Here is a 17,411-nt window from a genome sequence, read left to right as displayed (position 1 = left end):
TGGCTTTTGGCGCGTCTTTCTCCAACACAAAAGCTTTGGCAGACCCATCCTCTTGCCCCTCCTCTTCCTGCGTAATTCTGGAGTTGGGGGGATGGGTCTTCCCCCCTTACTTGCCCCTTCCTGTCCCACCTGGGACCCTGGCTCCTCTACCTTGCCTGAGCCTCGGACACGACTTCCTGCTTCCCCACTGGAATCGGAACTCTCCCTGCTTTCCCCTTTGCTCGGGGACGGGCTTGAACTCAGGAGGGGAGGGACTTCGCGATATCCCCTGTCCCTCACACCACCAATATGTTTTGCTTCAATTTGGGTCATTTTACAAACGTGCTCATTTCTGGAGTGAACATGCAGTTCTACTCAAGAGTAAGCAACTAAGCGAAATAAACCTATAGAACGCTTATTTGTCTTCTATCTGTGCAATCTGACACTCCAACAATGTGTTTTGCTTCAATTTGGCTCATTTTACAAAGGTGCTTATTTCTGGAGTGAACATGCATTTCTACTCAAGAGTAAGCAACTAAGCGAAATAAACCTATAGAACGCTTATTTGTCTTCTATCTGTGCAATCTGACACTCCAACAATGTGTTCTGCTTCAATTTGGCTCATTTTACAAAGATGCTTATTTCTGGAGTGAACATGCAGTTCTACTCAAGAGTAAGCAACTAAGCGAAAAAACCTATAGATCGCTTATTTGTCTTCTATCTGTGCAATCTGACACTCCAACAATGTGTTTTGCTTCAATTTGGCTCATTTTACAAAGGTGCTTATTTCTGGAGTTCACATGCAGTTGTACTCATGAGTAAGCAATTAAGCGAAATAAACCTATAGAACGCTTATTTTTCTTCTATCTATGCGTTCTGACACTCCACCAATATGTTTTGCTTCAATTTGGCTCATTTTACAAACGTGCTCATTTCTGGAGTGAACATGCAGTTCTACTCAAGAGTAAGCAACTAAGCGAAATAAACCTATAGAACGCTTATTTGTCTTCTATCTATGCATTCTGACACTCCAACAATGTGTTTTGCTTCAATTTGGCTCATTTTACAAAGGTGCTTATTTCTGGAGTGAACATGCATTTCTACTCTAGGGTAAGCAACTAAGCGAAATAAACCTATAGAACGCTTATTTGCCTTCTATCTATGCATTCTGACACTCCAACAATGTGTTTTGCTTCAATTTGACTCATTTGACAAAGGTGCTTTTTCCTGGAGTGAATATGCAGTTCTACCCAAGAGTAAGCAACTAAGCGAAATAAAGCCATAGAACGCTTATTTGCCTTCTATCTATGCATTCTGACACTCCAACAATGTGTTTTGCTTCAATTTGACTCATTTGACAAAGGTGCTTTTTCCTGGAGTGAATATGCAGTTCTACTCAAGAGTAAGCAACTAAGCGAAATAAAGCCATGGAACGCTTATTTGCCTTCTATCTATGCATTCTGACACTCCAACAATGTGTTTTGCTTCAATTTGACTCATTTTACAAAGGTGCTTATTTCTGGAGTTCACATGCAGTTCTACTCATGAGTAAGCAACTAAGCGAAATAAACCTATAGAACGCTTATTTGTCTTCTATCTATGCGTTCTGACACTCCACCAATATGTTTTGCTTCAATTTGGCTCATTTTACAAACGTGCTTATTTCTGGAGTGAACATGCAGTTCTACTCAAGAATAAGCAACTAAGTGAAATAAACCTATAGAACGCTTATTTGTCTTCTATCTATGCATTCTGACACTCCAACAATGTGTTTTGCTTCAATTTGGCTCATTTTACAAAGGTGCTTATTTCTGGAGTGAACATGCATTTCTACTCTAGGGTAAGCAACTAAGCGAAATAAACCTATAGAACGCTTAGTTGTCTTCTATCTATGCATTCTGACACTCCAACAATGTGTTTTGCTTCAATTTGGCTCATTTTACAAAGGTGCTTATGTCTGGAGTGAACATGCAGTTCTACTCAAGAGTAAGCAACTAAGCGAAATAAACCTATAGAATGCTTATTTGTCTTCTATCTATGCATTCTGACACTCTAACAATGTGTTTTGCTTCAATTTGGCTCATTTTACAAAGGTGCTTATTTCTGGAGTTCACATGCATATCTACTCAAGAGTAAGCAACTAAGCGAAATAAACCTATAGAACGCTTATTTTTCTTCTATCTATGCATTCTGACACTCCACCAATATGTTTTGCTTCAATTTGGGTCATTTTACAAACGTGCTTATTTCTGGAGTGAACATGCAGTTCTACTCAAGAGTAAGCAACTAAGCGAAATAAACCTATAGAACGCTTATTTGTCTTCTATCTGTGCAATCTGACACTCCAACAATGTGTTTTGCTTCAATTTGGCTCATTTTACAAAGGTGCTTATTTCTGGAGTTCACATGCAGTTCTACTCATGAGTAAGCAATTAAGCGAAATTAACCTATAGAACGCTTATTTGCCTTCTATCTATGCATTCTGACACTCCAACAATGTGTTTTGCTTCAATTTGACTCATTTGACAAAGGTGCTTTTTCCTGGAGTGAATATGCAGTTCTACTCAAGAGTAAGCAACTAAGCGAAATAAAGCCATGGAACGCTTATTTGCCTTCTATCTATGCATTCTGACACTCCAACAATGTGTTTTGCTTCAATTTGACTCATTTTACAAAGGTGCTTATTTCTGGAGTTCACATGCAGTTCTACTCATGAGTAAGCAACTAAGCGAAATAAACCTATAGAACGCTTATTTGTCTTCTATCTATGCGTTCTGACACTCCACCAATATGTTTTGCTTCAATTTGGCATCTTTTTCAAACGTGCTTATTTCTGGAGTGAACATGCAGTTCTACTCAAGAATAAGCAACTAAGTGAAATAAACCTATAGAACGCTTATTTGTCTTCTATCTATGCATTCTGACACTCCAACAATGTGTTTTGCTTCAATTTGGCTCATTTTACAAAGGTGCTTATTTCTGGAGTGAACATGCATTTCTACTCTAGGGTAAGCAACTAAGCGAAATAAACCTATAGAACGCTTAGTTGTCTTCTATCTATGCATTCTGACACTCCAACAATGTGTTTTGCTTCAATTTGGCTCATTTTACAAAGGTGCTTATGTCTGGAGTGAACATGCAGTTCTACTCAAGAGTAAGCAACTAAGCGAAATAAACCTATAGAATGCTTATTTGTCTTCTATCTATGCATTCTGACACTCTAACAATGTGTTTTGCTTCAATTTGGCTCATTTTACAAAGGTGCTTATTTCTGGAGTTCACATGCATATCTACTCAAGAGTAAGCAACTAAGCGAAATAAACCTATAGAACGCTTATTTTTCTTCTATCTATGCATTCTGACACTCCACCAATATGTTTTGCTTCAATTTGGGTCATTTTACAAACGTGCTTATTTCTGGAGTGAACATGCAGTTCTACTCAAGAGTAAGCAACTAAGCGAAATAAACCTATAGAACGCTTATTTGTCTTCTATCTGTGCAATCTGACACTCCAACAATGTGTTTTGCTTCAATTTGGCTCATTTTACAAAGGTGCTTATTTCTGGAGTTCACATGCAGTTCTACTCATGAGTAAGCAATTAAGCGAAATAAACCTATAGAACGCTTATTTGCCTTCTATCTATGCATTCTGACACTCCAACAATGTGTTTTGCTTCAATTTGACTCATTTGACAAAGGTGCTTTTTCCTGGAGTGAATATGCAGTTCTACTCAAGAGTAAGCAACTAAGCGAAATAAAGCCATGGAACGCTTATTTGCCTTCTATCTATGCATTCTGACACTCCAACAATGTGTTTTGCTTCAATTTGACTCATTTTACAAAGGTGCTTATTCCTGGAGTGAATATGCAGTTCTACTCAAGAGTAAGCAACTAAGCGAAATAAAACCATGGAACGCCTATTTGCCTTCTATCTATGCATTCTGAGACTCCAACAATGTGTTTTGCTTCAATTTGACTCATTTGACAAAGGTGCTTTTTCCTGGAGTGAATATGCAGTTCTACTCAAGAGTAAGCAACTAAGCGAAATAAAGCGATGGAGCGCTTATTTGCCTTCTATCTATGCATTCTGACACTCCAACAATGTGTTTTGCTTCAATTTGACTCATTTGACAAAGGTGCTTTTTCCTGGAGTGAATATGCAGTTCTACTCAAGAGTAAGCAACTAAGTGAAATAAAGCCATGGAACGCTTATTTGCCTTCTATCTATGCATTCTGACACTCCAACAATGTGTTTTGCTTCAATTTGACTCATTTGACAAAGGTGCTTATTTCTGGAGTTCACATGCATATCTACTCAAGAGTAAGCAACTAAGCGAAATAAACCTATAGAACGCTTATTTTTCTTCTATCTATGCATTCTGACACTCCACCAATATGTTTTGCTTCAATTTGGGTCATTTTACAAACGTGCTTATTTCTGGAGTGAACATGCAGTTCTACTCAAGAGTAAGCAACTAAGCGAAATAAACCTATAGAACGCTTATTTGTCTTCTATCTGTGCAATCTGACACTCCAACAATGTGTTTTGCTTCAATTTGGCTCATTTTACAAACGTGCTTATTTCTGGAGTGAACATGCATTTCTACTCAAGAGTAAGCAACTAAGCGAAATAAACCTATAGAACGCTTATTTGTCTTCTATCTGTGCAATCTGACACTCCAACAATGTGTTCTGCTTCAATTTGGCTCATTTTACAAAGATGCTTATTTCTGGAGTGAACATGCAGTTCTACTCAAGAGTAAGCAACTAAGCGAAAAAACCTATAGATCGCTTATTTGTCTTCTATCTGTGCAATCTGACACTCCAACAATGTGTTTTGCTTCAATTTGGCTCATTTTACAAAGGTGCTTTTTCCTGGAGTGAATATGCAGTTCTACTCAAGAGTAAGCAACTAAGCGAAATAAAGCCATGGAACGCTTATTTGCCTTCTATCTATGCATTCTGACACTCCAACAATGTGTTTTGCTTCAATTTGACTCATTTTACAAAGGTGCTTATTCCTGGAGTGAATATGCAGTTCTACTCAAGAGTAAGCAACTAAGCGAAATAAAACCATGGAACGCCTATTTGCCTTCTATCTATGCATTCTGAGACTCCAACAATGTGTTTTGCTTCAATTTGACTCATTTGACAAAGGTGCTTTTTCCTGGAGTGAATATGCAGTTCTACTCAAGAGTAAGCAACTAAGCGAAATAAAGCGATGGAGCGCTTATTTGCCTTCTATCTATGCATTCTGACACTCCAACAATGTGTTTTGCTTCAATTTGACTCATTTGACAAAGGTGCTTTTTCCTGGAGTGAATATGCAGTTCTACTCAAGAGTAAGCAACTAAGCGAAATAAAGCCATGGAACGCTTATTTGCCTTCTATCTATGCATTCTGACACTCCAACAATGTGTTTTGCTTCAATTTGACTCATTTGACAAAGGTGCTTATTCCTGGAGTGAATATGCAGTTCTACTCAAGAGTAAGCAACTAAGCGAAATAAAGCCATAGAACGCATATTTGCCTTCTATCTATGCATTCTGACACTCCAACAATGTGTTTTGCTTCAATTTGACTCATTTGACAAAGGTGCTTTTTCCTGGAGTGAATATGCAGTTCTACCCAAGAGTAAGCAACTAAGCGAAATAAAGCCATAGAACGCTTATTTGCCTTCTATCTATGCATTCTGACACTCCAACAATGTGTTTTGCTTCAATTTGACTCATTTGACAAAGGTGCTTTTTCCTGGAGTGAATATGCAGTTAAACCCAAGAGTAAGCAACTAAGCGAAATAAAGCCATAGAACGCTTATTTGCCTTCTATCTATGCATTCTGACACTCCAACAATGTGTTTTGCTTCAATTTGACTCATTTGACAAAGGTGCTTATTCCTGGAGTGAATATGCAGTTCTACTCAAGAGTAAGCAACTAAGTGAAATAAAGCCATGGAACGCTTATTTGCCTTCTATCTATGCATTCTGACACTCCAACAATGTGTTTTGCTTCAATTTGACTCATTTGACAAAGGTGCTTATTCCTGGAGTGAATATGCAGTTCTACTCAAGAGTAAGCAACTAAGCGAAATAAAGCCATGGAACGCTTATTTGCCTTCTATCTATGCATTCTGACACTCCAACAATGTGTTTTGCTTCAATTTGACTCATTTGACAAAGGTGCTTTTTCCTGGAGTGAATATGCAGTTCTACTCAAGAGTAAGCAACTAAGCGAAATAAAGCCATGGAACGCTTATTTGCCTTCTATCTATGCATTCTGACACTCCAACAATGTGTTTTGCTTCGATTTGACTCATTTGACAAAGGTGCTTTTTCCTGGAGTGAATATGCAGTTCTACTCAAGAGTAAGCAACTAAGCGAAATAAAGCCATGGAACGCTTATTTGCCTTCTATCTATGCATTCTGACACTCCAACAATGTGTTTTGCTTCAATTTGACTCATTTTACAAAGGTGCTTATTCCTGAATATGCAGTTCTACTCAAGAGTAAGCAACTAAGCGAAATAAAGCCATGGAACGCTTATTTGCCTTCTATCTATGCATTCTGACACTCCAACAATGTGTTTTGCTTCAATTTGACTCATTTGACAAAGGTGCTTTTTCCTGGAGTGAATATGCAGTTCTACCCAAGAGTAAGCAAATAAGCGAAATAAAGCCATAGAACGCTTATTTGCCTTCTATCTATGCATTCTGACACTCCAACAATGTGTTTTGCTTCAATTTGACTCATTTGACAAAGGTGCTTATTCCTGGAGTGAATATGCAGTTCTACTCAAGAGTAAGCAACTAAGCGAAATAAAGCCATGGAACGCTTATTTGCCTTCTATCTATGCATTCTGACACTCCAACAATGTGTTTTGCTTCAATTTGACTCATTTGACAAAGGTGCTTTTTCCTGGAGTGAATATGAAGTTCTACCCAAGAGTAAGCAACTAAGCGAAATAAAGCCATGGAACGCTTATTTGCCTTCTATCTATGCATTCTGACACTCCAACAATGTGTTTTGCTTCAATTTGACTCATTTGACAAAGGTGCTTTTTCCTGGAGTGAATATGCAGTTCTACTCAAGAGTAAGCAACTAAGCGAAATAAAGCCATGGAACGCTTATTTGCCTTCTATCTATGCATTCTGACACTCCAACAATGTGTTTTGCTTCAATTTGACTCATTTGACAAAGGTGCTTTTTCCTGGAGTGAATATGCAGTTCTACTCAAGAGTAAGCAACTAAGCGAAATAAAGCCATGGAACGCTTATTTGCCTTCTATCTATGCATTCTGACACTCCAACAATGTGTTTTGCTTCAATTTGACTCATTTGACAAAGGTGCTTATTCCTGGAGTGAATATGCAGTTCTACTCAAGAGTAAGCAACTAAGCGAAATAAAGCCATGGAACGCTTATTTGCCTTCTATCTATGCATTCTGACACTCCAACAATGTGTTTTGCTTCAATTTGACTCATTTGACAAAGGTGCTTTTTCCTGGAGTGAATATGAAGTTCTACCCAAGAGTAAGCAACTAAGCGAAATAAAGCCATGGAAAGCTTATTTGCCTTCTATCTATGCATTCTGACACTCCAACAATGTGTTTTGCTTCAATTTGACTCATTTGACAAAGGTGCTTATTCCTGGAGTGAATATGCAGTTCTACTCAAGAGTAAGCAACTAAGCGAAATAAAGCCATGGAACGCTTATTTGCCTTCTATCTATGCATTCTGACACTCCAACAATGTGTTTTGCTTCAATTTGACTCATTTGACAAAGGTGCTTTTTCCTGGAGTGAATATGCAGTTCTACTCAAGAGTAAGCAACTAAGCGAAATAAAGCCATGGAACGCTTATTTGCCTTCTAGCTATGCATTCTGACACTCCAACAATGTGTTTTGCTTCACTTTGACTCATTTGACAAAGGTGCTTATTCCTGGAGTGAATATGCAGTTCTACTCAAGAGTAAGCAACTAAGCGAAATAAACCTATAGAATGCTTATTTGTCTTCTATCTATGCATTCTGACACTCTAACAATGTGTTTTGCTTCAATTTGGCTCATTTTACAAAGGTGCTTATTTCTGGAGTTCACATGCATATCTACTCAAGAGTAAGCAACTAAGCGAAATAAACCTATAGAACGCTTATTTTTCTTCTATCTATGCATTCTGACACTCCACCAATATGTTTTGCTTCAATTTGGGTCATTTTACAAACGTGCTTATTTCTGGAGTGAACATGCAGTTCTACTCAAGAGTAAGCAACTAAGCGAAATAAACCTATAGAACGCTTATTTGTCTTCTATCTGTGCAATCTGACACTCCAACAATGTGTTTTGCTTCAATTTGGCTCATTTTACAAACGTGCTTATTTCTGGAGTGAACATGCATTTCTACTCAAGAGTAAGCAACTAAGCGAAATAAACCTATAGAACGCTTATTTGTCTTCTATCTGTGCAATCTGACACTCCAACAATGTGTTCTGCTTCAATTTGGCTCATTTTACAAAGATGCTTATTTCTGGAGTGAACATGCAGTTCTACTCAAGAGTAAGCAACTAAGCGAAAAAACCTATAGATCGCTTATTTGTCTTCTATCTGTGCAATCTGACACTCCAACAATGTGTTTTGCTTCAATTTGGCTCATTTTACAAAGGTGCTTTTTCCTGGAGTGAATATGCAGTTCTACTCAAGAGTAAGCAACTAAGCGAAATAAAGCCATGGAACGCTTATTTGCCTTCTATCTATGCATTCTGACACTCCAACAATGTGTTTTGCTTCAATTTGACTCATTTTACAAAGGTGCTTATTCCTGGAGTGAATATGCAGTTCTACTCAAGAGTAAGCAACTAAGCGAAATAAAACCATGGAACGCCTATTTGCCTTCTATCTATGCATTCTGAGACTCCAACAATGTGTTTTGCTTCAATTTGACTCATTTGACAAAGGTGCTTTTTCCTGGAGTGAATATGCAGTTCTACTCAAGAGTAAGCAACTAAGCGAAATAAAGCGATGGAGCGCTTATTTGCCTTCTATCTATGCATTCTGACACTCCAACAATGTGTTTTGCTTCAATTTGACTCATTTGACAAAGGTGCTTTTTCCTGGAGTGAATATGCAGTTCTACTCAAGAGTAAGCAACTAAGCGAAATAAAGCCATGGAACGCTTATTTGCCTTCTATCTATGCATTCTGACACTCCAACAATGTGTTTTGCTTCAATTTGACTCATTTGACAAAGGTGCTTATTCCTGGAGTGAATATGCAGTTCTACTCAAGAGTAAGCAACTAAGCGAAATAAAGCCATAGAACGCTTATTTGCCTTCTATCTATGCATTCTGACACTCCAACAATGTGTTTTGCTTCAATTTGACTCATTTGACAAAGGTGCTTTTTCCTGGAGTGAATATGCAGTTAAACCCAAGAGTAAGCAACTAAGCGAAATAAAGCCATAGAACGCTTATTTGCCTTCTATCTATGCATTCTGACACTCCAACAATGTGTTTTGCTTCAATTTGACTCATTTGACAAAGGTGCTTATTCCTGGAGTGAATATGCAGTTCTACTCAAGAGTAAGCAACTAAGTGAAATAAAGCCATGGAACGCTTATTTGCCTTCTATCTATGCATTCTGACACTCCAACAATGTGTTTTGCTTCAATTTGACTCATTTGACAAAGGTGCTTATTCCTGGAGTGAATATGCAGTTCTACTCAAGAGTAAGCAACTAAGCGAAATAAAGCCATGGAACGCTTATTTGCCTTCTATCTATGCATTCTGACACTCCAACAATGTGTTTTGCTTCAATTTGACTCATTTTACAAAGGTGCTTATTCCTGGAGTGAATATGCAGTTCTACTCAAGAGTAAGCAACTAAGCGAAATAAAGCCATGGAACGCTTATTTGCCTTCTATCTATGCATTCTGACACTCCAACAATGTGTTTTGCTTCGATTTGACTCATTTGACAAAGGTGCTTTTTCCTGGAGTGAATATGCAGTTCTACTCAAGAGTAAGCAACTAAGCGAAATAAAGCCATGGAACGCTTATTTGCCTTCTATCTATGCATTCTGACACTCCAACAATGTGTTTTGCTTCAATTTGACTCATTTTACAAAGGTGCTTATTCCTGAATATGCAGTTCTACTCAAGAGTAAGCAACTAAGCGAAATAAAGCCATGGAACGCTTATTTGCCTTCTATCTATGCATTCTGACACTCCAACAATGTGTTTTGCTTCAATTTGACTCATTTGACAAAGGTGCTTTTTCCTGGAGTGAATATGCAGTTCTACCCAAGAGTAAGCAAATAAGCGAAATAAAGCCATAGAACGCTTATTTGCCTTCTATCTATGCATTCTGACACTCCAACAATGTGTTTTGCTTCAATTTGACTCATTTGACAAAGGTGCTTATTCCTGGAGTGAATATGCAGTTCTACTCAAGAGTAAGCAACTAAGCGAAATAAAGCCATGGAACGCTTATTTGCCTTCTATCTATGCATTCTGACACTCCAACAATGTGTTTTGCTTCAATTTGACTCATTTGACAAAGGTGCTTTTTCCTGGAGTGAATATGAAGTTCTACCCAAGAGTAAGCAACTAAGCGAAATAAAGCCATGGAACGCTTATTTGCCTTCTATCTATGCATTCTGACACTCCAACAATGTGTTTTGCTTCAATTTGACTCATTTGACAAAGGTGCTTTTTCCTGGAGTGAATATGCAGTTCTACTCAAGAGTAAGCAACTAAGCGAAATAAAGCCATGGAACGCTTATTTGCCTTCTATCTATGCATTCTGACACTCCAACAATGTGTTTTGCTTCAATTTGACTCATTTGACAAAGGTGCTTTTTCCTGGAGTGAATATGCAGTTCTACTCAAGAGTAAGCAACTAAGCGAAATAAAGCCATGGAACGCTTATTTGCCTTCTATCTATGCATTCTGACACTCCAACAATGTGTTTTGCTTCAATTTGACTCATTTGACAAAGGTGCTTATTCCTGGAGTGAATATGCAGTTCTACTCAAGAGTAAGCAACTAAGCGAAATAAAGCCATGGAACGCTTATTTGCCTTCTATCTATGCATTCTGACACTCCAACAATGTGTTTTGCTTCAATTTGACTCATTTGACAAAGGTGCTTTTTCCTGGAGTGAATATGAAGTTCTACCCAAGAGTAAGCAACTAAGCGAAATAAAGCCATGGAACGCTTATTTGCCTTCTATCTATGCATTCTGAAACTCCAACAATGTGTTTTGCTTCAATTTGACTCATTTGACAAAGGTGCTTATTCCTGGAGTGAATATGCAGTTCTACTCAAGAGTAAGCAACTAAGCGAAATAAAGCCATGGAACGCTTATTTGCCTTCTATCTATGCATTCTGACACTCCAACAATGTGTTTTGCTTCAATTTGACTCATTTGACAAAGGTGCTTTTTCCTGGAGTGAATATGCAGTTCTACTCAAGAGTAAGCAACTAAGCGAAATAAAGCCATGGAACGCTTATTTGCCTTCTAGCTATGCATTCTGACACTCCAACAATGTGTTTTGCTTCACTTTGACTCATTTGACAAAGGTGCTTATTCCTGGAGTGAATATGCAGTTCTACTCAAGAGTAAGCAACTAAGCGAAATAAACCTATAGAATGCTTATTTGTCTTCTATCTATGCATTCTGACACTCTAACAATGTGTTTTGCTTCAATTTGGCTCATTTTACAAAGGTGCTTATTTCTGGAGTTCACATGCATATCTACTCAAGAGTAAGCAACTAAGCGAAATAAACCTATAGAACGCTTATTTTTCTTCTATCTATGCATTCTGACACTCCACCAATATGTTTTGCTTCAATTTGGGTCATTTTACAAACGTGCTTATTTCTGGAGTGAACATGCAGTTCTACTCAAGAGTAAGCAACTAAGCGAAATAAACCTATAGAACGCTTATTTGTCTACCCAAGAGTAAGCAACTAAGCGAAATAAAGCCATGGAACGCTTATTTGCCTTCTATCTATGCATTCTGACACTCCAACAATGTGTTTTGCTTTCAATTTGACTCATTTGACAAAGGTGCTTTTTCCTGGAGTGAATATGCAGTTCTACTCAAGAGTAAGCAACTAAGCGAAATAAAGCCATGGAACACTTATTTGCCTTCTATCTATGCATTCTGACACTCCAACAATGTGTTTTGCTTCAATTTGACTCATTTGACAAAGGTGCTTATTCCTGGAGTTCACATGCAGTTCTACCCAAGAGTAAGCAACTAAGCGAAATAAAGCCATGGAACGCTTATTTGCCTTCTATCTATGCATTCTGACACTCCAACAATGTGTTTTGCTTCAATTTGACTCATTTTACAGAGGTGCTTATTCCTGGAGTGAATATGCAGTTCTACTCAAGAGTAAGCAACTAAGCGAAATAAAGCCATGGAACGCTTATTTGCCTTCTATCTATGCATTCTGACACTCCAACAATGTGTTTTGCTTCAATTTGACTCATTTGACAAAGGTGCTTTTTCCTGGAGTGAATATGCAGTTCTACCCAAGAGTAAGCAACTAAGCGAAATAAAGCCATAGAACGCTTATTTGCCTTCTATCTATGCATTCTGACACTCCAACAATGTGTTTTGCTTCAATTTGACTCATTTTACAGAGGTGCTTATTCCTGGAGTGAATATGCAGTTCTACTCAAGAGTAAGCAACTAAGCGAAATAAAGCCATGGAACGCTTATTTGCCTTCTATCTATGCATTCTGACACTCCAACAATGTGTTTTGCTTCAATTTGTCTCATTTGACAAAGGTGCTTGTTCCTGGAGTGAATATGCAGTTCTACCCAAGAGTAAGCAACTAAGCGAAATAAAGCCATGGTATGCTTATTTGCCTTCTATCTATGCATTCTGACACTCCAACAATGTGTTTTGCTTCAATTTGACTCATTTGACAAAGGTGCTTATTCCTGGAGTGAATATGCAGTTCTACTCAAGAGTAAGCAACTAAGTGAAATAAAGCCATGGAACGCTTATTTGCCTTCTATCTATGCATTCTGACACTCCAACAATGTGTTTTGCTTCAATTTGACTCATTTGACAAAGGTGCTTATTCCTGGAGTGAATGTGCAGTTCTACTCAAGAGTAAGCAACTAAGCGAAATAAAGCCATGGAACCCTTATTTGCCTTCTATCTATGCATTCTGACACTCCAACAATGTGTTTTGCTTCAATTTGACTCATTTGACAAAGGTGCTTATTCCTGGAGTGAATATGCAGTTCTACTCAAGAGTAAGCAACTAAGCGAAATAAAGCCATGGAACGCTTATTTGCCTTCTATCTATGCATTCTGACACTCCAACAATGTGTTTTGCTTCAATTTGACTCATTTGACAAAGGTGCTTTTTCCTAGAGTGAATATGCAGTTCTACCCAAGAGTAAGCAACTAAGCGAAATAAAGCCATAGAACGCTTATTTGCCTTCTATCTATGCATTCTGACACTCCAACAATGTGTTTTGCTTCAATTTGACTCATTTGACAAAGGTGCTTATTCCTGGAGTGAATATGCAGTTCTACTCAAGAGTAAGCAACTAAGCGAAATAAAGCCATGGAACGCTTATTTGCCTTCTATCTATGCATTCTGACACTCCAACAATGTGTTTTGCTTCAATTTGACTCATTTGACAAAGGTGCTTTTTCCTGGAGTGAATATGAAGTTCTACCCAAGAGTAAGCAACTAAGCGAAATAAAGCCATGGAACGCTTATTTGCCTTCTATCTATGCATTCTGACACTCCAACAATGTGTTTTGCTTCAATTTGACTCATTTGACAAAGGTGCTTTTTCCTGGAGTGAATATGCAGTTCTACTCAAGAGTAAGCAACTAAGCGAAATAAAGCCATGGAACGCTTATTTGCCTTCTATCTATGCATTCTGACACTCCAACAATGTGTTTTGCTTCAATTTGACTCATTTGACAAAGGTGCTTTTTCCTGGAGTGAATATGCAGTTCTACTCAAGAGTAAGCAACTAAGCGAAATAAAGCCATGGAACGCTTATTTGCCTTCTATCTATGCATTCTGACACTCCAACAATGTGTTTTGCTTCAATTTGACTCATTTGACAAAGGTGCTTATTCCTGGAGTGAATATGCAGTTCTACTCAAGAGTAAGCAACTAAGCGAAATAAAGCCATGGAACGCTTATTTGCCTTCTATCTATGCATTCTGACACTCCAACAATGTGTTTTGCTTCAATTTGACTCATTTGACAAAGGTGCTTTTTCCTGGAGTGAATATGAAGTTCTACCCAAGAGTAAGCAACTAAGCGAAATAAAGCCATGGAACGCTTATTTGCCTTCTATCTATGCATTCTGACACTCCAACAATGTGTTTTGCTTCAATTTGACTCATTTGACAAAGGTGCTTATTCCTGGAGTGAATATGCAGTTCTACTCAAGAGTAAGCAACTAAGCGAAATAAAGCCATGGAACGCTTATTTGCCTTCTATCTATGCATTCTGACACTCCAACAATGTGTTTTGCTTCAATTTGACTCATTTGACAAAGGTGCTTTTTCCTGGAGTGAATATGCAGTTCTACTCAAGAGTAAGCAACTAAGCGAAATAAAGCCATGGAACGCTTATTTGCCTTCTAGCTATGCATTCTGACACTCCAACAATGTGTTTTGCTTCACTTTGACTCATTTGACAAAGGTGCTTATTCCTGGAGTGAATATGCAGTTCTACTCAAGAGTAAGCAACTAAGCGAAATAAACCTATAGAATGCTTATTTGTCTTCTATCTATGCATTCTGACACTCTAACAATGTGTTTTGCTTCAATTTGGCTCATTTTACAAAGGTGCTTATTTCTGGAGTTCACATGCATATCTACTCAAGAGTAAGCAACTAAGCGAAATAAACCTATAGAACGCTTATTTTTCTTCTATCTATGCATTCTGACACTCCACCAATATGTTTTGCTTCAATTTGGGTCATTTTACAAACGTGCTTATTTCTGGAGTGAACATGCAGTTCTACTCAAGAGTAAGCAACTAAGCGAAATAAACCTATAGAACGCTTATTTGTCTACCCAAGAGTAAGCAACTAAGCGAAATAAAGCCATGGAACGCTTATTTGCCTTCTATCTATGCATTCTGACACTCCAACAATGTGTTTTGCTTTCAATTTGACTCATTTGACAAAGGTGCTTTTTCCTGGAGTGAATATGCAGTTCTACTCAAGAGTAAGCAACTAAGCGAAATAAAGCCATGGAACACTTATTTGCCTTCTATCTATGCATTCTGACACTCCAACAATGTGTTTTGCTTCAATTTGACTCATTTGACAAAGGTGCTTATTCCTGGAGTTCACATGCAGTTCTACCCAAGAGTAAGCAACTAAGCGAAATAAAGCCATGGAACGCTTATTTGCCTTCTATCTATGCATTCTGACACTCCAACAATGTGTTTTGCTTCAATTTGACTCATTTTACAGAGGTGCTTATTCCTGGAGTGAATATGCAGTTCTACTCAAGAGTAAGCAACTAAGCGAAATAAAGCCATGGAACGCTTATTTGCCTTCTATCTATGCATTCTGACACTCCAACAATGTGTTTTGCTTCAATTTGACTCATTTGACAAAGGTGCTTTTTCCTGGAGTGAATATGCAGTTCTACCCAAGAGTAAGCAACTAAGCGAAATAAAGCCATAGAACGCTTATTTGCCTTCTATCTATGCATTCTGACACTCCAACAATGTGTTTTGCTTCAATTTGACTCATTTTACAGAGGTGCTTATTCCTGGAGTGAATATGCAGTTCTACTCAAGAGTAAGCAACTAAGCGAAATAAAGCCATGGAACGCTTATTTGCCTTCTATCTATGCATTCTGACACTCCAACAATGTGTTTTGCTTCAATTTGTCTCATTTGACAAAGGTGCTTGTTCCTGGAGTGAATATGCAGTTCTACCCAAGAGTAAGCAACTAAGCGAAATAAAGCCATGGTATGCTTATTTGCCTTCTATCTATGCATTCTGACACTCCAACAATGTGTTTTGCTTCAATTTGACTCATTTGACAAAGGTGCTTATTCCTGGAGTGAATATGCAGTTCTACTCAAGAGTAAGCAACTAAGTGAAATAAAGCCATGGAACGCTTATTTGCCTTCTATCTATGCATTCTGACACTCCAACAATGTGTTTTGCTTCAATTTGACTCATTTGACAAAGGTGCTTATTCCTGGAGTGAATGTGCAGTTCTACTCAAGAGTAAGCAACTAAGCGAAATAAAGCCATGGAACCCTTATTTGCCTTCTATCTATGCATTCTGACACTCCAACAATGTGTTTTGCTTCAATTTGACTCATTTGACAAAGGTGCTTATTCCTGGAGTGAATATGCAGTTCTACTCAAGAGTAAGCAACTAAGCGAAATAAAGCCATGGAACGCTTATTTGCCTTCTATCTATGCATTCTGACACTCCAACAATGTGTTTTGCTTCAATTTGACTCATTTGACAAAGGTGCTTTTTCCTAGAGTGAATATGCAGTTCTACCCAAGAGTAAGCAACTAAGCGAAATAAAGCCATAGAACGCTTATTTGCCTTCTATCTATGCATTCTGACACTCCAACAATGTGTTTTGCTTCAGTTTGACTCATTTTACAAAGGTGCTTTTTCCTGGAGTGAATATGCAGTTCTACTCAAGAGTAAGCAACTAAGCGAAATAAAGCCATGGAACGCTTATTTGCCTTCTATCTATGCATTCTGACACTCCAACAATGTGTTTTGCTTCAATTTGTCTCATTTGACAAAGGTGCTTTTTCCTGGAGTGAATATGCAGTTCTACCCAAGAGTAAGCAACTAAGCGAAATAAAGCCATGGAACGCTTATTTGCCTTCTATCTATGCATTCTGACACTCCAACAATGTGTTTTGCTTCAATTTGACTCATTTTACAGAGGTGCTTATTCCTGGAGTGAATATGCAGTTCTACTCAAGAGTAAGCAACTAAGTGAAATAAAGCCAGGGAACGCTTATTTGCCTTCTATCTATGCATTCTGACACTCCAACAATGTGTTTTGCTTCAATTTGACTCATTTGACAAAGGTGCTTATTCCTGGAGTGAATATGCAGTTGTACTCAAGAGTAAGCAACTAAGCGAAATAAAGCCATGGAACGCTTATTTGCCTTCTATCTATGCATTCTGACACTCCAACAATGTGTTTTGCTTCAATTTGACTCATTTGACAAAGGTGCTTTTTCCTGGAGTGAATATGCAGTTCTACTCAAGAGTAAGCAACTAAGTGAAATAAAGCCATGGAACGCTTATTTGCCTTCTATCTATGCATTCTGACACTCCAACAATGTGTTTTGCTTCAATTTGACTCATTTGACAAAGGTGCTTATTCCTGGAGTGAATATGCAGTTCTACTCAAGAGTAAGCAACTAAGCGAAATAAA

Source organism: Zootoca vivipara, chromosome 1, assembly GCF_965207765.1.
Source record: "Zootoca vivipara chromosome 1, rZooViv2.hap1.1, whole genome shotgun sequence".
NCBI classification, from domain to species: Eukaryota; Metazoa; Chordata; class Lepidosauria; order Squamata; family Lacertidae; genus Zootoca; species Zootoca vivipara.
The sequence above is the reverse complement of the archived record's forward strand: the minus strand, read 5'-3'. Positions refer to the sequence as shown.